The sequence below is a fragment of the Ailuropoda melanoleuca genome, chromosome 6 (assembly GCF_002007445.2).
Source record: "Ailuropoda melanoleuca isolate Jingjing chromosome 6, ASM200744v2, whole genome shotgun sequence".
NCBI classification, from domain to species: domain Eukaryota; kingdom Metazoa; phylum Chordata; class Mammalia; order Carnivora; family Ursidae; genus Ailuropoda; species Ailuropoda melanoleuca.
Genome location: NC_048223.1, coordinates 87,917,065 through 87,937,580, shown reverse-complemented (window position 1 = coordinate 87,937,580; position 20,516 = coordinate 87,917,065). Strand labels below are relative to the sequence as shown.

Sequence of the window (20,516 nt, the reverse complement as noted above, 5' to 3'; positions counted from 1 at the left end):
CTTGAAGTCGAAATACTAGTCTTTTAATAACATTTAAAAATAACAAAAAAATAAATATAGCACTGAATATAATCAACAGAGAACCAAGTTTAAAAAAAAAAAAGAGTTCTATTCTAAAATAATGGTGTTTAAGAGACTACACCACTGCAGGCTGGCTGAAGGCAACACTTCCCAGTTAACTCCATGGAAAACTAATCCCTATAAAAATACTGAAGACAATGAGCTTCCATTGTTAAACCAGCTTGAGAAATGCTGCACTAAACATTAAACCAGTCTTCCTTCAAGTTACAAATAGTACAATGTAATGCTTGAAAATCCTCGGGATCCAGTCTATCTGGGATGGAGTCCTGGCTCTTCCACCAACTAAGTCATGTTTCTAACTTCGGGCATGTTATTTTACCAACGTGGACCTCAATTTTCTCATCTGTAAACAAAAGGAGGTAATTGCGGAAGACAGACTTGTTGTGAAGATGGATACATGTGAGATTGTTGGAACAGAGCCTCAAAATACTAAGTACTCAATAAACGTTAAATTGTTAGTGGTAATGTCGTTTCCCTGAGCCTCTATTAAGCTGATGAAAGTTGACATTCATGGTTAATCACCTAGTGGGAAAGGGATACGGTACGTAGCTTCTTCTCAAACTCATATGATGGAACCCACTTTTTCACAGACCATCAAAAAGACTGCTTAATGTCTTTAAAACAAAAACCACAACACAAAAACCATATTCTGAGAAATAATAGAGAATTCCATCACTAAAATAAAATCTGTTTAAAAAACAACACGGTTAGTTCTTCCCAGTTGCTGAACACATCAAGGTGCTGGAAGGGTAACATGTCCAGAGTAGGCGTGGAAGTGCTCCTTCCCCCATACCCTGCCCTTCATGGCTCTTCCATTTGGCTGTTCCTGAGTTGTATCCTTAATAATAGAGCAGTAACATCTCCTTACAGACTCCAGCACATGAATTCAGTGCCCAGAACCTATACATGTACTGAAATGAAACACCATTGTGTTTTCTATTCCATACCTGACACTGTCTTCAAGAGAACATCATCTGCCTCATGAGATCTGTCATTCAATTATCCAAAATACTGTGTGTTACCTGTTCAGTCATCATCCAGCCTGGAGTCATCTGACTAAGGAAAAAAATGTTTTCCATTATCAAGATACGGCCGTCTATGTAAGTCTCATATCCTCTGTATAGATTTGAAGATATTCAGATAGTGTTTTTTGCACTTGATGTTTATTGTGCCCATTTGTAAAATTTACAGTCATTGCTGGAGTGCCAATTATGTTACCCTATCATTAAGAATTTTTCTTTCTTTTTTTTTTTTAAAGGTTTTATTTATTTATTTGACAGAGAGAGAGAGACAGCCAGCGAGAAAGGGAACACAAGCCGGGGGAGTGGGAGAGGAAGAAGCAGGCTCCCAGTGGAAGAGCCTGATGTGGGACTCGATCCCATAACGCCAGGATCACGCCCTGAGCTGAAGGCAGACGCTTAACGACTGAGCCACCCAGGCGCCCCATATCATTAAGAATTTTTCTAAGCAATATGTGTTAGGATCTTCAGAAATGCTTATAGCCTTCGATCAAACAAATCCATTTCCAAGAATCTGTACTATGGAAATAAATAAAGAATGCATGATAAAATTTTATGCAAATACACATATCGTAACATGGTTTAATATTCTAGAAAATTAGAAATACAGCTGACCCCTGAACAAAGTGGATGTTAGGGGCATCAACTTCCACGCAGTCAAAAATCTGAGTATAATTTTAACTCCCCAAAGACTTAACTGATAGACTACTGTTCAGCCAATAACATAGTTGATTAAAACCTACTTTGTATGTTATATGTATTATATACTATATCCTTATAATAAAGTAGGCTAGAGAAAATAAAATGTTATTAAGAAAATCCTAAAAACGAGAAAATACATTTATAGCACTATATTGTATTTATTGAAAAAAATTCGCATTAAGGGGACCCGCACAGCTCAAACTTGTATTGTTTAAGGGTCAACTGTACACAAAAAGTCTAATTTTAGGGGAAGGATTAAATACAGAGTGGTACATTCGTTCTATTATGCAGTCATTACAAATGATGTTATAAAGGTTATGAATAATGCTACATGAAAAAAGCAGGTTACAAATATAGGTTCACAGTATAAGCATAAAACAACAAACCAACAAAACACCATATAATGAAAATATAAGAGAAAAAACTAAATTTAAAAAAAATACATCAAAACATCAACTGTGGTTGACTTGAGCCACAGGCGACCCTTCTTCCTCCTTTCCTGTATTTTCCAAGTTTTCTTTACTGAGTATGCCTTTCTGTTAAAATATTTCTTAAAAACTCAAAAAAATAAAAGGTCATATTTTTCTCTCCAAAATTTTCATTGACTCTTACTTGCCACCACCTAGCCTTTGAGCTAAAGTTCTAATAAATGACAAAAGAAATGATGCGAGGTGGACTGGCCTAGTGGTTAAAAAGATTGAAAAAGGGGCGCCTGGGTGGCTCAGTTAAGCGTCTGCCTTCAGCTCAGGTCATGATCCTGGGGTCCTGGGATCCAGTCCTACATAGAGTTCCCTGCTCAGTGGGAGCCTGCTTTTCCCTCTCCCTCTTCCCCTCCCCCCAACTTGTGTTCTCTCTCATTCGCTCTCTCTCCCTCTCTCTCAAATAAATAAATCAATCTTAAAAAAAAAAAGATTGAAAATAATAAGACATGATTTTTTTCAAACATTATCTATTATTTTGTGAGAGGCAGAGATGGTTATGTATCTAAGGAAATCATATTTTCGGCTAGCAGAATTGTTCTCAGTTTGCATAGTAAAACCATACACACCAATATTTATTTTTTTAACTTATTTTACTTTATGCTTTTTTAAATTGAAGTGTAATTAACATTGAGTATTATACTAGTTTCAGGTGTACAATATAATGATTCAACAATTCTACCTATACATTACTCAATGCTTACCAAGGTAAGTGTTCCAGAGCACATACCAAGGCTCTGTAAAAATACCATGCATCATGATTCTAAGTATTCCTTAACCTAAGGAAGTCTGAAAGCATATTTTAAAAATGCCAAAGATCAATGTAGTAGAAACTTTCGTTTTAAGAAAGGCATTTTGGGACAGGTAAAACTTTGAGAGTGTGGTCTTGCAACTTTATAAATGGACACATTTTCTAATTCCAAAAATAGACATTTAATATGTAGCATTTTGGGTTATGTTTTTTAACTTAAATCTGATTTAAATATTGCTGCAGTAGTATTAAATTTTGAAGTCATCAAGGAGATCATGAATCATTCTTACTGCTATTCCCTCCTTTTGGGTGTCGGTACTTTTTACATTCCCCCTCAAGCTGGCATTAGGCTCTCAAAAGGCCTGACAACTTAAGATTTCTCACCCCAATTTGGACTCAGGATTATCTCTACCCACCTACCCACCCCTTAGACACAAGTTTGTCAAGGTCAAAAGATCAGGTGAGCACCAATCGCTTCCACCCTGCCATCTCCTCACCAGGGCTAACCCTCACCAAAGAAGAAAACAGCCCCACGCTAGGGTTCTTTATGACATGCTGAGCAAAGGCCACAGATAGCTAAACCTTGCTAAGTAGACCTGAAAACAATGAAGTCATCTAGCTCTGTGCATAACCCGGTATGTCAGTCTAAACATATTTTCCCACAAAATTAACAAAAATTTGGAGATCAGCTAAGACCACCATGTTTTTCATCATTATCACAATCATCCAAAACATAAGCCCCTCCAACTAATTCCCCTTTGCTGCTGCACTCTGATCTCATTTCTGCTATGTACTCTCCCCCTCCTCGACCATCACACAAATCCAATAGCTATACTTCCTGATAACCTTTACACTGTTCCACTGTAAACAAATACCCAAAACCTTGAACCAATTTGAGAAACCATTCCAGCAGTCTTCTTGTCTAAACTAAAATCTGAGTGCAGCCATTCTATCTCCCCTCAGCAAACATACAGCATGGAAGTCATTCTTTGTTCACTATCAAGGTTCTTCACCCTCATATCAAAGTACCTCTTTTGAGGTGTCTGTCCTGTTCCTACCTCTCTCTCCTTGTTTCTTCCATCGACTGTCCTCTGGGTCACTCTCCCACATTCACCAAAGACTTTGGAACCTGGTTCAGAATCTTCCCACCCCTTGCTCTAGAACCATTCTGAGCAACTCACGTTCTGTGATGCTGACTCTTGTTAACACCCTAGCTTTACACTTCCCTTATCTGCTCAACCCCAGTAACCTTCACTTTCTCTGCTTCAGAAACCCATTCCATAGCCAGCTCTCACATTCAGTCATAACCAGCAACTGCTCCTCTTAGTTAAGCTTCAATTTAACTTAATCTTAAATTCCAACATCCAGTCTCAACCACTTCATATCCCAACTGCCACTTTCTGGTTTCAGTTGTTCCCTGTTCAGCTTCGGCTCAATGGCTCATCACTTCAAACATTGCCACTGCTGGAAAATCTTGCCTCCCTTTCTGCCACACTGGCCCGTTAAACCCAGACCAAGATCAATCCATTTGTTCAACTTGTCTGCTCGGACACTCAGGTTGCTGAGCCCTGAGGTGGGGGGGGGGGGAGATCACTCACACAACTACATATACCAGAGCCATGAAAAATGTGTCATTACAATTATTCTAAGTAATCCTGTTAAGTTAGCCCTCTCATTTCCCCCAATAGCCTTCTCAAAATTCTCCCTTTCTCCTCAAACCTCCCGTACAATCACCATCTCCTTCCCCTATAATCTCAGCTAATGACTTTATCCCCCCCACCTCATTGGAAAAACTCATCAAGTGTACTGAGGCCCCAAATTCCTCATCTATGACCCAAACACTTCTTGGTCGACACCATCCCTCCTCACGTTATTCCCACATCAGTGCAAACTATATTCCTACTCCTACTCAAACCCTGTATCTTTACTCCATTCCCTCTAATCCTAAGGATAATGTTAAGTCTCACATACCTCCTTCTTCCTGTATTAACTTCACCTTTTCTACTGACTTGCCTGTGAAGCTTATAACCATGCTGATGTCTCTCTCATCTTGATACAACATGCGCTCTACCTACTATCCTTCAAGCTTTTGGATAAGAATGTCTGCACTGCTTGCACTCTCTTGCAACCATTCACTCTGTCCTCAGCAATCTGGCTGTATCTCCACCACAGAGACTCCACTGACATTCTTCTGTTGAAGACAATCAATCAGCTCCTTGATCTCTGTCCTTATGTCAGCTGAGAGTTGAGACATTTGACACTGTTGACCACTATTTCTTAAGACTTCTCAGTTTTCATTTAACAATATCTACTGGACACCTACTTTATGACAAGAACTGGGGATAAAATGATGAACATGGCACAGTCAAGCCCTCAAGGAGCTTAGAGTTAAGTGGGGGAAGTTTCCATGATAATTCATACTCCTCTTTCAACCTCTCAGGTCACTCCTTCTTTTCTCTACTCAACGCTTAGAGACTGATACTCCCTCAGGACTCCTTTCTTTGTTCTTCTCACAACCTTCCGGGGATTACTATGTGCACATTGCTTACTCACTGATGATGACAAAATATAGATCTCTAGCATAGAAGTCTATCCCGAGCTCTGGACCCACTCACTCTCTATGAAAAGATACTGGTACTTCAATATCTCCCTATCTTGATAGTAACCTATGATGCATAAAGGTTTTGAATTTTGATGAAGTCAAATTTATCTATTTTTTTCTTTGTTTGTGCTTTTGGTATCATATTTAAGAAACTGTTGCCTAATATAAGATCATGCATATTTACACCTATATTTTTTCTAAAAGTTTTATACTTTCAGCTTTTAGATTTAGGTCCTTAATCCATGGAAACCATAACTCTCAAAAGCTAAGAATTTCACTTGCAATATCTAAGGGTTTTTTAAATTCTAAGACCCTGGCTTTAAATACCACAAAGCAAAGCAAGAAAACTTTGCTGGCAGAGTTTATACTGTAAACTACCACATACAGGAAGTGGCAAGTGATGGCGTAAGTGCAGTTCTCCCATAACAATCGAGAGGACATAAAAGGGGGGGAGGGGAAGGAATACAGAGAGAAAGACAATGTAGAAAATAGTTAGGTAGAAGTTTGGAATTCTTGCCTCTTATCCCATCTGAGAAAGGGCGAGAAAAGTCTCTAGTATGTTTGTGGGGAAGGCCCCAGAAGAGAAGATAACCATCTTTCCCTTTCCTAAGTTATGGTCCAGGGAACTGCAAGTATTTTAGCAAAACCTTGCACCTACCACTATATCAGTGTTAATGGCCAATGACATACCCAGACCAATTCCTGAAAAGTTGCCTCAGAGACCCAAGCATACCAGCATAGTGTAGAAACTATTAAGAAGTTTGCCTTGGGCCAGTGTGCCCAAAAGAGCCCAGAATTAAGGTGGGTCCAGCACATATAGACCTGTTGACCAGAGGTCATGTTAGTAGCAGGGACATCAGCCTCAGACGCAGCAGAGCAGACTATGCCATTCAAGACTAAGCCAGTTAAGGTACAGCTTAGCAGTGGACAAGGACGAAGAGTGGCCCAAAGATGAGATGCCCCCTCCACAATGCCAGGAAAAATTATAAGGCTTCTCGACCAATACTCTCTACCCCAGAAAAAAAAAGGCGAGAGCTATGTGGAAAAACAATTTTTCCAAAGGACTGATTATTTACCCAAGGGTCTGAGTGAACCCAGAATTAATGAAGTTAAACTAGAAGCTACTGACTTTATCCTAAATTGGCAAAATTGTCCTCTACTACTCAGTAGATATAAGAAGCTCCAGAGCAAAGGAAATTTTCATTATACAGAGATAAATAAATTTTGTAGTTTACAATATTTAGCCTGCTCTACATCAGTTGGGCTTCCAGCTATACAACAAGTAAAATGTAAAGCCCTTGTCCACGTGATCTACCTCCCAAGGGACAACATGCTGCACTAAACATGGACAACCATAATCACCCTGGTTTCCTCCCATTCCCAAAATATGCCAAGGTCTTTCCTGTATTAGAGATCTTCCACATGCTGTTTCCTTCACTCGTTCTCTCATGGGTCTTTAAACAGGTTGCTCCAATACAACCTTTAGCTTCAATTTAAATGTTTCTTCCTTGAAGAGGCCTTCTCTGACAACCTAAATAAAGTAGCACAGCACCTTATGATTTCCAGCTAGCACACTCGTCGAAACCTCACATGCCCACTAGAATAAAAGCTCTGTTCTTGCCTGTCTTGCTCACCCACTACCCCAGCGTCTGAGGTAGTGTCTAAAAGGTGGTCAATGAATAGTTCCTACAGGAATTAATGAATCAGAGTAAACTGTGATAGACAAAATAAAATTTAAAATCTTCTGACAAATCCAAGTATTAAAGAATTTTAAAAATTAAAAGTAAAACCACCATATTTCCATTTGGAAATCAAAGTCAAATAAAAGAGCATACATAAATAAGTTTCCATTTCTATTTTTAAAACAATGCAATTACAGAGCCTTAGAAAATGGTTATATGAAATTACAGAGTAACTTTTCCAGGCTAGAGCCTCTTAAAACAGAAACATAAAACAGAAACAAATCCAACAAACCATGAAGATGAGTTTCTTTGATGATGATGATGATAATAATAATAATAATAATAATAAAATTAGGTGCACAGGAATAAAACTGAGCCTACAAAAATTTTACTGAGGAATAAAAGAGACTGTCTGGGGGCGCCTGGGTGGTGCAGTTGTTAAGCGTCTGCCTTTGGCTTAGGGCATGATCCCAGCGTTCTGGGATCGAGCCCCGCATCAGCCTCCTCTGGTAGGAGCCTGCTTCTTCCTCTCCCACTCCCTCTGCTTGTGTTCCCTCTCTCGCTGGCTGTGTCTCTGTCAAATAAATAAATAAAATCTTTAAAAAAAGAGAGAGAGACTGTCTGAACATATTGGGAGATGCTTCAAACTCTTTTCATGGTTAAACAATAATGTAAGATATCAATTCTCCTTACATGAATCTATAAACCTAATGCGACTCCAAGTAGAATACAAAAGGATGTACTTTTTAAAGTTAATCATGATCAATATTAGACATACTTAAATAGAAATAATAATATAAGTGTCAGTTTTCCAAAATGAAGAGCTAGATTCATGCCAACTCTTCTTATGAAAACATCTAAAAACACAAGGTGAAACATAAAAACCAAATTCTTTGCCACTAAGAGATAACAATATAGCAAGGAATTAGCCAACTGAAGCTGTTAAGAGAAAACCAGGAATCTAGAGTAAGTTAGCATTGGAGCTGCTTTTGATCCGAGGGCATTTGATCATGAGGTTTGAAAATATACATTTTTGTTTGATGGTGTCATGGGGTACTAGAAACATAATTCAAAGACAGGATCCACACAAAATGATGAGCCTAATAAGAGAGTGTCCCCACAATAACCTGTAACTCTAAAGGGCAACACCCTCGGGGTAACAGTCATTAGAAAGTAAACCAATGTGCGAAGTCTTATAACCAGGATTTGCATCGTTTGATGGTCCAGGAAACTGCAAACCTTGGTTTAAGTGGCACCTTGCCTGACCTTGGGCACCTATAGAATGAAGCACAAAAAAATAAAAAGTTGGAAAACACAAAAAGAGTAAGAAACACAGACGATAAAGTAAAGGAGGATAGAAGTAGAGACAGTATAGGAAGAGGTAAATGTTCTAGAACCTGAAAGTGCAAATGTAGAACATTGCAATGTTCTAGAACCTGAAAAGATCTCCATCTCTAGATTCAAAAATTGCAAAGAACAAACATCCAATAGAGGATATTGGTAAAGCCATTAAACCGGTCCAACACAGAGACTCACTATCTGGTGAGCTGCCGCACCTAATCTCTTGCCATTTTTTCTGTCTCTCCCTCCCTCCCTAACAGACCCACAGACACACACACTTGGGCCACAGCGAACCACGACACAGTTACCTAACACAGACCATTCCCATCAGGCTTTTTTAGTTTAAATGGAAGACATTTCGACCAGTTCTGAAAGTAGGGCTAACGATATTATAAAGAGACACATGGATTAGAAATAAAACTAAAACTGGAAAGCCATTTTTCTGACCAAGACACATCATGGGTTTCTGGCCAGCATTTAGACTGGACATGGCTGGACACTTGCCCAAAAGGCAGTCAGTCATCTGTAGCCTGAGGAACAGGAGATGAAGGTCACAGAGTACCAAACATGACCATCAAGAAGAGCTGGGAGCATAGCCGTGATCATGATTAAGAACAATGGTAGAGCTCCAGGTAATTCAGCAAAAAGCATTTTGGTCAACACGACAACTTGGCTGAAATGATAGTTAAAAATCTACCTGTACCAATGTTAATTTCTTAATTTTGATAAACGTATTATGGCTATGTAAGATGTTATCATTAGGGAAAGATGGGTGAAGGGAACTCTGCAGCATCTTTGCACTTCTTCTATGCATCTAAAATTCTTTCTAAAGATAAGTTATTTCAAAACAAATTATTATAAATAGAACTATTGCAAAATAAAAATAAAATTTAAAAAGTGGAAAAACTGAACACATCTAATCTAATCATTGTTTTTTTCAACAGTTAGTATCTTAAATACATTATGGAGTGCTTCTATGAGCCTAGATATATATTTTTAAGCATTATTCTTTCATATTTCATATTTTTCAGGTCTTATCTTACTATTCAAAAATCAAATTCAGGGTTGCTTGGGTGGCTTAGTCAGTTGGGCATCTGACTTTTGATTTTGCCTCATATCATGATCTCAGGGTGTGAGATCAAGCCCCACATCAGGCTCCATGCTGGGTGTGGAGCCTGCTTAAGATTCTCTCTCTGCCTCCCTTCCTTCTGCCCCTCCCCCTCCTCACTTGTGCCCTCTCTCTCTAAAAAAAAATAAAACAAAATAAAATTCAAAGTCATTTTATGCCAGTTATAACTGTTTTAACTGATAACTATAGAGAAAAATTAGGAAAACGTAGATGTTCCATAATGAGAACCAGTATGAAAAAACAGTGACGTGGATTAGAAATAACATGAGTCTACAGAAATAGATTAGGAACAAATCTAAGCATCCCTTGTTGTCCCATCTGTTCTGTTTCTGAGCTCAGACAGCAAGAGTTGGGTCAGCGAGGAATACCTACAGTTGAAAATGCACAGTCATCGCAGGCTGATGGGGCAGGCTTTCTGCTATTCTCATTCATACACTTTTTAATTTTTCTCTAAGAAAATGTTAAAATAAATGAAAACCATAAGAGGCAAGGAACTGGAATTTCTCAGGGTTCAGGTTTTTTAGCTTTTTCCCATTTAAATTTTTTCTGGTTAATTTAAAATCAATTGTGATTGCTTCTCTAATGTTTCCTTCACTTTTTTTTTGGTGTTTGTATTGTATAATGAAAGAGGCAAGACAGAATGTCAATTACAGAAGATAGTCAAAGTCTATAATTCTTTATAATACTTATTAAAATATACCAAATAATTGTTATTCAAAAATAATTCCATTTTATATCTGACCTAGAAAAAACACATGAGGGTAGGGATACATACTTGCTTTAATTTGAGCCTCTCATCACAACTGCCCTTGTTCTGGTAGTCCTGACACCTCTTATCCCTCTGTAATAGTACCCTCCTACTGACATACTGCTCTTCATTGATACTTTTTTTTTTTTTTTAATAGCTGATCAGAACTTTCACTGTGGCTGGCTGGTGATTCTAGAATCTAAGAATCCCTTTGTGTTTCATTAGTTTTAGATGGCCCTCCAGGAATACAACTACAAAGATTCTATCTTTGACAAGAAAACTGTGGAGGGCAAATATATGTAAAGGGCACTTTTACGTATCTGCCCCATGCATCTTCAAAATAGTCTTACGTCGGGGCACCCGGGTGGCTCTGTCCATCCCCTAGGACTCTTGCTTTAGGGTTTGGAATCTCAGGGTCATGGGACCACCTCCCACCCCCCCACCTCCACCTCCACCTCCCTGCCACAGGGGCATGGAGCCTGCTTGGGATTCTCTCTCTGCCTCCGCCCCTCTACCCCCCACCAAGCCCCCCTTATGCATGCACAAGCTCCTTCTTGCTCTGTCTCAAAAAAAGTAGTCTTACACCAAACCGTGCTTCTGATAGTAGGTACGATAACACAGAGACTCCAATGAGAGAGACTGTCACACTTCCCCTTAGCACAAACAAAAGAACTTCTATTTTCAACAAAAAGACCAGACAGATTAGCCCTCCTGTTGATTTAACTCATTTGCCTGTGTGTTACACCATTGACAATAAGTTGCTGGTGGCAACTTAATCTGAAGATTCAACTCAATCATTTGAGCATTTGATATGTCTTTATAATTCCCAGACTTCCCCCACAGAAGTTGAGGATGGGTTTCCAGTTTCTGTTCTGTTCTCTTGTCTGGCAATAGAGTAAACACTGTAGCATGCAAATACTGCCTTATAAGCTGTCAGTGCCGCCTCCCCATGCCCCGACCCCCGCCACTGCCAAAAAAAGGCATATTCTTAAAACTACAATCATTATATAAAATCTCAGGGGAACCAGACTCAGCAAATGTCTCAGAGTAGAAAACATGAAACGTAATGATAGTTTCAAAGGGAACTAGACTCTGTAGATTTCTCAATGTAGAGAACATGAAACCACAAGCATAATTGCCAGCGTTATATTTAAGAATGTTTCACCCCTCTTAAACTGTGCTTATATTATTCTAAAAGAATATATTACCACAATAAGAGAGCACAGAGCAGGGATACGTGGGTGGTTCAGTGGGTTAAGCATCTGCCTCTAGCTCAGGTCATGATCCCAGGGTCAGGGGATCAAGTCCTACCTTGGCTCCTTGCTCAGCAGGGAATCTGCTTATCCCTCTCCCTCGGCCTGCAGCTCCCCTTGCTTGTGCACTCTCTCTTTCTCTCTCTCTCTGACAAATAAATAAATAAAATCTTTAAAAAAAGAGCACAGAGCAGGTCAGTTATTTTCTGTGGCAAATCCAGCAAACACGGGTGGTTACCAATTTCACAATTATTCCTCCTGCTCTTTCTCCTTTCTGTCAGCGCCTGTATTTTAGAAGTTCAAAGCGTCAGAAAGCCCTCCTTTCGGACTCCTTTACAGCAAGGGGCACGACAAAGAACCCATTCCTAGCTACTGAGGCCCACCTAAAAGAGCTGAGGCTAGCTGGCAGGCCTTTGGAGAAGGTTTTCTTTACCAACAAAGAAATGCATATGGGAGGAAACTGCTGTTCTTCCACACAGCACTTAGTTGTGCCTGGATGTGACCCCTGGAACTGATGTAGCAATCTTCTGAAAGAGGAAAGATACCACCAACTTGCTTAATGTAACAGAGAAAAGTTCTCGGTTCCCTGATAGTATCACTGAGCCCCATACCAACAACGGGAATAGCCTTGCCTCCAGGCTTCTTGTTAGATAATAGCTATCTCATTTAGTTTGTACCTTTAGTCTAAGCCACTTCTATTTGGATATTGTTGCTTAAGGACCAAAACATCCCAACTAATACAGCTAGCAAATATCTGTTCTCTTCAAGATCAGGGAGGTAGGCCACTGCTACTTAGGTGACCCCAGCCACTACCAGTGTCTCTGCCTTGATCCGTTCTGCCTCATTCACGTTTTTTTGTTCTACCTTTCACCAAGAGCAGACTCAATGTAATTACACTCACATCCGTACTTCATGATAAAGTCAGTTTCTTCACAACGTTTCCATGACCGTCGAGAAAGTAATTTTGCTTTTCTAGCGCACAAATGTGCCTCAATTTTTGGCTTACACTTTCTTACTATTCGAACTCCAATCCCATATTAAGATCACAAGTGATCTGAAATATCAAAAAAGTGGGGGGGGGGGCTTGGGTGCCTCAGTTGGTTAAGCATCCAACTCTTGTTTTCTTTGGGTCAGGTCACGATCTCAAGGTCATAAGATCAAGCTCCACGTGGGGCTCCGTGCTCAGTGGGGAGTCTGCTTGAAATTCTCTCTCCCTCTGCCCCTCCCACTGCTCTCTTCTCTCTAAAATAAATAAAGTCTTTAAAATTTCCAAAAAGGAAATGTGAAAGCTAGAATAAAGATCTGATTTTATAAAGAGTCATCTACATAGATCAATAAATGGAGCTGGATGGTGAGGCACCTGGAATGATGAATAATTGAATGCACTATCCATTTTACATATAAGGAAAACAAAAGATCTCAATTAAAAAACAAAGAAAAAGAGACATAATGAATTACACACAGGTGAGTTCAGAATCCCACCTTAGTACAGTTAATTTTTAAGAGACCTCCTTTGTTTCCTGCATACTACGCTTAAAGAGATAAAAGTTTCTACAATGAGTTTTCACATTTACTCACAACATGGAAAGAACCCTTAAGCAAGAGTTGATAAAAACCTTTGTTGAACATTATTCAGCAACAGAGAAAAATGAAAACTTAACCAAACTATACAAGTAGATATAAGTGACATGTAATTTATTAGGAAAAAATAGTTTTTAAAGGGAAAAAGCTACAAACCCTGAAAATTCCAGAACCTTTTCTTGGATATAGTTTGTTTTTTACTTACTAAAAAAAAAAAAATGCTCACTAAAGGGGACAAAAAATGAAAATTACAAACTTTTCTGACAATCAATTAGAAACAAAAATACTAGAAAAAATTTTCCTGAAAATTACGGCACAAAGGCTTGAAAAATAATCCATGATGCACCAAAATTACCAATACTGGGGAAAAACAAAAAAAGGAACTAGAGGATATTCATTTTTCAACCAAATTGCTATTTGTTTTTTGTTTTTGTTCTTAATTAATTAATTTATTTGAAGTGGGGGCAGAGGGCGAGGGAGAGAGAGAATCCCAACCAGACTTCCCGCTGAGCAAGGACACAACGCAGGCCTGATCCCAGGACCCTGAGATCACAGCCTGAACCAAAATCAGGAGCCAGATGCTTAACCAACTGAACCACCCAGGCAACCCTCAACCAAATTTCTGCTTAAACCAAACTGTACAATGATCAAATTGCTTTTAACCAAAGTGTATGGTATCTTACACTCTCATATCATGGTCTCATTTACCTTCAGGCCTTTGCATATGGTGCTGCCTTAGTACAAGATTCTCTTCTCTCCCCACACTCAACTGGCTGATTAATGAAGTACTAATAAGCTCTTGTGAACTAAAACCTACTGACACGTATGGATCAGGTGCCTGGGTGGCTCAGTCATTAAGTGTCTGCCTTCGGCTGGGGTCATGGTCCTGGGGTCCTGAGACTGAGTCCCACATCGGGCTTCCTGCTCAGCGGGAAGCCTGCTTCTCCCTCTCCCACTCCCCCTGATTGTGTTCCCTCTCTCACTGTGTCTCTGTCAAATAAATAAATAAATAAATAAATAAATAAATAAATAAGAAAAGGACGGAAAGAAGAAAAGAAAAGAAAAGAAAAGAAAAGCAAAAGAAACGAAAAGAAAAGAAAAGCAAAAGAAACGAAATGAAACGAAACCAAACACAGGGATGCCTGGCTGGCTCTGTAAGTAGAGCATGCAACTCTTGATCTCCAGGTCATGAGTTCAAGCCCCAAAATGGGCATGGAGTCTACTTAAAAATAAATAAATAAAATAAAATGTTGCACAAATAAAATCTATTAAGGGGTGCCTGGGTGGCTCAGTCAGTTGAGCGTCTGCCTTCAGCCCAGGTCATGATCCCAGGATCCTGGGATCGAGTCCCACATCAGGCTCCCCGCTCAGCAGGAACCCGCTTCTCCCTCTCTTCCCTGCTTGTGCTCTCTCTCGCTATCTCTGTCACTATCTGTCTCTCTGTGTCTCAAATAAATAAATAAAATCTTAAAAAAAAACAAAACAAGCAAGCAAAAAACCAAATAAAATCTATTTTTAAAAAACTATTAAAATGAGAAAGATGGTGACCTAATAAAAGAAATATCAAGATTCTTAGTTCCTTGTTTAGAAGCCCTTGTTTAAAAAGCTAAATATCTGACTTGTCTACATTGAGTAACAAATGATGTCAAATGAGAACTAAACAACTTGATAGGAAAATAAAATTTGACCACTATTAAATTCTTCCTAAATTCAAATTCACTACTCATACTTAAGAAGTATCTCATCCTGGGGCGCCTGGGTGGCACAGCGGTTAAGCGTCTACCTTCGGCCCAGGGCGTGGTCCCGGCCTTATGGGATTGAGCCCCACATCAGGCTCCTCCGCTATGAGCCTGCTTCTTCCTCTCCCACTCCCCCTGCTTGTGTTCCCTCTCTCGCTGGCTGTCTCTATCTCTGTTGAATAAATAAATAAAATCTTTAAAGAAAAAAAAAAAAGAAGTGTCTCATCCTGAGATGAAAGTCTGAAAACTGATGTTCTATGTAACATAGGTTATTCACTGTGGCACTGCTGTAACTTCAAGGTATTGGAAGCAATTTATATGTCCATCAACGAGGGACTAGCAAAAATAATTATGGCATACACATACAATGAAATACTGCAAATAACAACAACAACAAAAATGAGCCATTAGGCAGTAGAATAAAATACATCTATTGGAAAGGAAGAAGTAGAACTATCTCCCTTTTGCAGATGATCTTGTATATAGAAAATTCTAAGAAATCCACAAAAATAATTATGAAAACTAATAAATGAGTTCAGTAAGGTTAAAACATAAGAGATCAATATCAATTGTATTTCTGTAAGGTGAAAAGAAGAACTTAAGAAGGAAGTTAAGGAAACAAATCCAATTATAATAGCATCAAAAGGAATAAAAGGCTCAGTAATAAACTTGTTTTTGAAGACCTATTTATTTATTTGAGAGAGAGAGAGAGAACGAGAGAGTGTACACACATGAGCAGGGCAGGGAAGGGCAGAGGGAGAGAGAGAGAATCTCAAACAGACTCCCCACTGAGTGCAGAGCCCAGCATGGGCTCGATATCACCACCCCAAGATCATGACCTGCCATCATGACCTGAGCTAAAAACAAGAGTTAGATACTTAACCAACTGAGCCACCCAAGCACCCCTCAGTGTTACACCTAGTGAAAGAAGTACAGAACTTCTATTCTGAAAAGACAACGTTGCTGAGAGCGATTTTTAAAGACCTAAACAAATGAAAAAACATCTTGTGTTCATGAGTCAGAGATGAGATATCATTAAAATGGTGCTCCCCAAATTGATTCAACCCAATTCCAATCAAAATTCCAGCCAGAGTCTGTGCAGAAATTAACTACTTGACCCTAAAATTCATATGAAAAGTCAAGGGACTCAGAATAACTAAACAATCTTGAAAAAGAACAAAGTTTGAGGACTCACACTTCCCAATTTCAAAATCTATTACAGAGCTACAGTGATCAAAGTAGCGTGGTACTAGCATAAAGAGAGACATGTGAGCAAGTGCAAAAGAACTCTAGAGTTCAGAAATAAATCCTCACATTTAGGTCAACTAATTTTCGAAAGAGTGTGAAGACAATTAAATGGGAAAAGAAATAGCCTTTTGAACAAATGGATATCCACAGGCAGAAGAATGAAACTGGATTCCTTCCTCATTCCAAATACAAAAATCAACTCAAAATCTATTTTGAGACCTAAAACATAAGAACTAAATGTAAAAAGACTAAATGTAAAAGCTAACACTATAAAACTCTTAGAAGAAAACACATGTGTAAATCTTCATGACCTCCAATTAGACAATGATTTCTTAGACATGATACCAAAAGCACAAGCAACAAAACATTTATAAATTGGATATCAAAATTTAAAATTTTTGTGCTTCAAAAGATACCACCAAAAAAGCGAATAGACAACAACAGAAAAGTAGAAAACACTTGCAAATCATGTATCTGATAAGGGATTTGTAATTAGAATATGTAAAGAACTGTTACAACTCAACAATAAAGAGAAGAAATAATCCAATTTAGAAATGGGAAAAGAGGGGCACTGGGTGGCTCAGTCAGTCAAGCACCCCACTCTTGATTTCAGCTCAGGTCATGATGGGGGGGGGGTGTCTCGAAATTGAACTCCACGTTAGGCTCAGCACAGAATCTGCTTGTCCCTCTCCCTCTGCTCCTCCCCGCACTCTCTCTCTCTCTCAAATAAATAAATAAAATCTTTTTTAAAAAATAGGAAAAGGAAATGAATAGACATTTCTCCAAGAAAAGATACACAAATGGCCAATGAGCACATGAAAAGATGTTCAGTATCATTAGCCACCAAGGAAATACAAATCAAAACCAAAATAAGCTACCACTTCACCCCAGACAATAACATATGTTGGGGAGGATGCAGAGAAATGGCATCCCTCATACACTGCTGGTAAGAATTAAAATGGTGGTGCAGCTCTGTGGAAAACAGTTTGGCAGTTTCTCAAGGTTAAAAAACTTTTTTTTCCCAAAAGGTTAAACAGCAGTTCCATTCCTAGGTATATACCCAAGAGGACTGAACACGTATGTCCACACAAAAACCTGTACAAGAATGTTCAGAATAGCATTATTCACAACAGCCAAAAAGTGAAAATAACTCAAATGTCCATGATGAATGGATTAAAAAACGTGACAGCACCATACAATAAATACTATTTAGCCATAAAAAGAAATGAAATACTAATCCATGCTACAACATAGATGAATCTTTACATTATCCTAAGTGAAAGAAGCCAGTCACAAGGGCCATGTATTATATCATTCCACTTAAATGAAATGTCCAGAAAAGACAAATATAAACAGACACAGGTACAAAATATGTATTACCTTGTCAAATCATTTTTTTAAAAGACTATGGTGTTCTTCTATTTTTATGCTATGTCTTTCTAAATCCTAAAAATCTCCTTCTGAAATATTTTTAAAAGCACTTGAAGACATAAAAGCATGCAATGGATCAAAGAGAAATGACCTGGAATTTTAAAACAGCTAAGGAAAACCCATAAATGTCAAAGGCAGAAAATTGATTTGTCTTTGTTGCATGGTATCAAATGACCAAAATTCCCTTCAGTTAAATTCTGGCTTGCTTTTGAAATGGAAATTACTGATAAACTTTACTTTGCAAAATAACTCTATATTTTATAAAGCAATCATCCATGTAACGTATAGAATTGTTGAATCGCTATATTGTACACCTGAAACTAATATAACACTGTATGCTAACTACACTGGAAATTAAAATGAAATAAATCATCAACGTAAAGCTGAAACTCACTAGACCTTACATCACAGTAGTTTAAACTAAATGCAACAAATACTTAAACTATTTCTTGGAATAGTAGCAATAGAATAATTTTGGAGTCAAATACACAGGTTTGAATCTCAGTCTGCTATTTACCAGCTAGGTGACCAGCAACAATTTACTTGGTCTTCATAAGCTTCAGTTCCCTCTTCCATTAAATCAGGAATTATAATACCTACTTTAGTTTAAAAAGAAATACTCCAACTACTTACTAAATGGGGGGAGGGAGAGTACTGTTTGGAAAATTTCACTCTTTTTTTTAAACTTATCTGTAACATTTGGGGGTACCTGGGTGGCCCAGTTGGTTAATCAGCTGCCTTCAGTTCAGGTCATCATCCCAGGGTCATGGGATCGATCCCCACATCTGGCTCCCAGATCAGCTGGGAGTCTGCTTCTCCCTTTGCCCCTCTCCCTACTCCTGTTTTCTCTCTCTCTCTCTCTCTCTCTCTCTCAGATAAATAAGTAAAATCTTAAAAAAAAAAAAAAGACCCCCCCCAAAAAAACCCTTATCTGTACCATCTGAATTTTTTTTACAACTTATATATAATTTTAAAACATAATGATTTAAAAAATAAAAGCATCTACTTTTTGGGTTCTTATGGAGTCATTTTGTTAGACATTTATAAATAGGAGACTTTCAGTTAAAAATAATTTCCTCACTACTTCCATAGCCTTTACAACTTTTGAATTCAGATGAATAAAACTTAGAAAGAAGCAAAGTTAAACATTTATTTTTCTGAAGGCTATGGTTATCACGAAAGAGATAAACAGGGCAATAAAGCTAAGCTTTTAAACCACTTTCCTCAAAACACACCAAAGAATTTAATCTGAAGAGAAAAAAATGTCCATATGTTTACCTATACTAATTCACTTTATTCTAAAATTTTAGTATCTGGGGTTTGGTTTTCATGGGGATTTTTTTGCAATGTAAAATGATAACACCAGCAAGTGAAAAGGAAATTTGGTACCTTAATTTTTTTATCAACAAGACAAATTCAGGATTCAGTTCAGAGAATATTTTTCACTGAAAAACAACACACAAATATAAATAATGATACATTTATCTAGCAAATAAGATAAAATATAATCTGCATCTTCTTTGCTTTGAGAGTACACTGAGATAGATGAATGTAATTTAACTGATCTAGGTTACCACTTTATACTCCGCAGTACATTGCAAGAATTAAGAACATTCTCTTCCATATTCTAATAGATGAGTAAAGTGAGTGTCAGGAAATAAAGCAGTTTTGCAAGTCAAAAAGGTGCCATTTTAAAACCACCAAAGTACACCGGGACTACTAAAGCTGGGAATGTGGCCTTTGTTTGGTACCCTTTGTTTGGTACCTTTTCTCAAACACTGAGTCATTAGACTGAAACATGTGCCTACCTACCCAAAGAAGCATATGACTTTAGCATTTTTCAAGTATGTGTAAGTACAAAATTAACCCTCATGAAGCTTAAAGTTTACAAATCCATATTCTGGACCACTTAATACACATATTACTGATTATGTGCTGGAGTATTATTATTGCATTTCTATAGTGTCTTTGTTTATAGACCATTTCAAGAACACATTTCTGAAAAGGCGAAGCACGGTCAGTAAATGTTAGAAAGCTACAATGATTCACATAACTTTTATCTTGACATTGACGAGTGGTTGCATGGAGCAAAACTCAAAACTCCATTTTTTTATTAAGGCCAGTCGGTAAGGGATTCCCCAGCTCCCAGGCTTTCTCCTTTCCATTTCCTGCAAGCCACCTCAAAAATCTGACTCCGGTTGACTTTAAGTGCTTCGCACATCCCGAAGGCAGAGCCAAGCCCACAGCCCCGCCTTTCAACCGCTGTTTCTCGGTCTCGACGCCCCTCGCCCGCCCCGCTTGGACACCAGAAGACGCGCCGGGGGGGTGCGGGGCGGCCGCCCCTCCCGAGGGCGTGCGGGCGGAAAGGAGGGACACCAGTGACTCACGCGGCCCGGCCCGCCGCCAGACCGCACCACCTTCACCCCTGCGGGGCCGGGTATCTGCTTCTCAGCGCCCCCAAGAGGCGGACAAGCCCCTCCCCCAGCAAGCCCCCTTCCTGAGCTGGCCCCCTCCCCACTTAAACCCCTCCCCAGGTCGAGGTCGGGGGCGCGCACAGACCTGAGACACCGCCTCCCTGTAGATCCGGCCTGCCCACGGAGCCCTCGCCCCTCCCCCACGGCCGGCGCGAGCATGCGCACTGGGCTCGCCCGCGCCTGCGCGCCCCCGAGCGCCCCTGCAGGCACGCGCCGCCGCCTGGGAGGCCGGGCGAGGCCGCGGCAAAGGCGGGAG

General features: G+C 39.1%; 1 protein-coding gene across 14 annotated transcripts in view; it reads right to left on the bottom strand.

Annotated features, from left to right (window-relative positions):
* SHLD2 (shieldin complex subunit 2) overlaps positions 1-20,416 on the bottom strand; it is a 79,861-nt gene extending 59,445 nt beyond the window's left edge. For 10 of the 14 annotated variants that reach the window (XM_034662815.1, XM_034662811.1, XM_034662809.1 and 7 more), the window contains exon 1: positions 20,346-20,411. The gene's annotated coding sequence lies outside the window, so the exon portion shown is untranslated. Of the gene's footprint in view, positions 1-19,175; positions 19,232-20,345 lie in introns of all 14 variants that reach the window. The other 4 variants (XM_034662808.1, XM_034662813.1, XM_034662820.1 and 1 more) reach the window with 4 other exon arrangements.
* Positions 20,417-20,516: the final 100 nt, after the last annotated feature.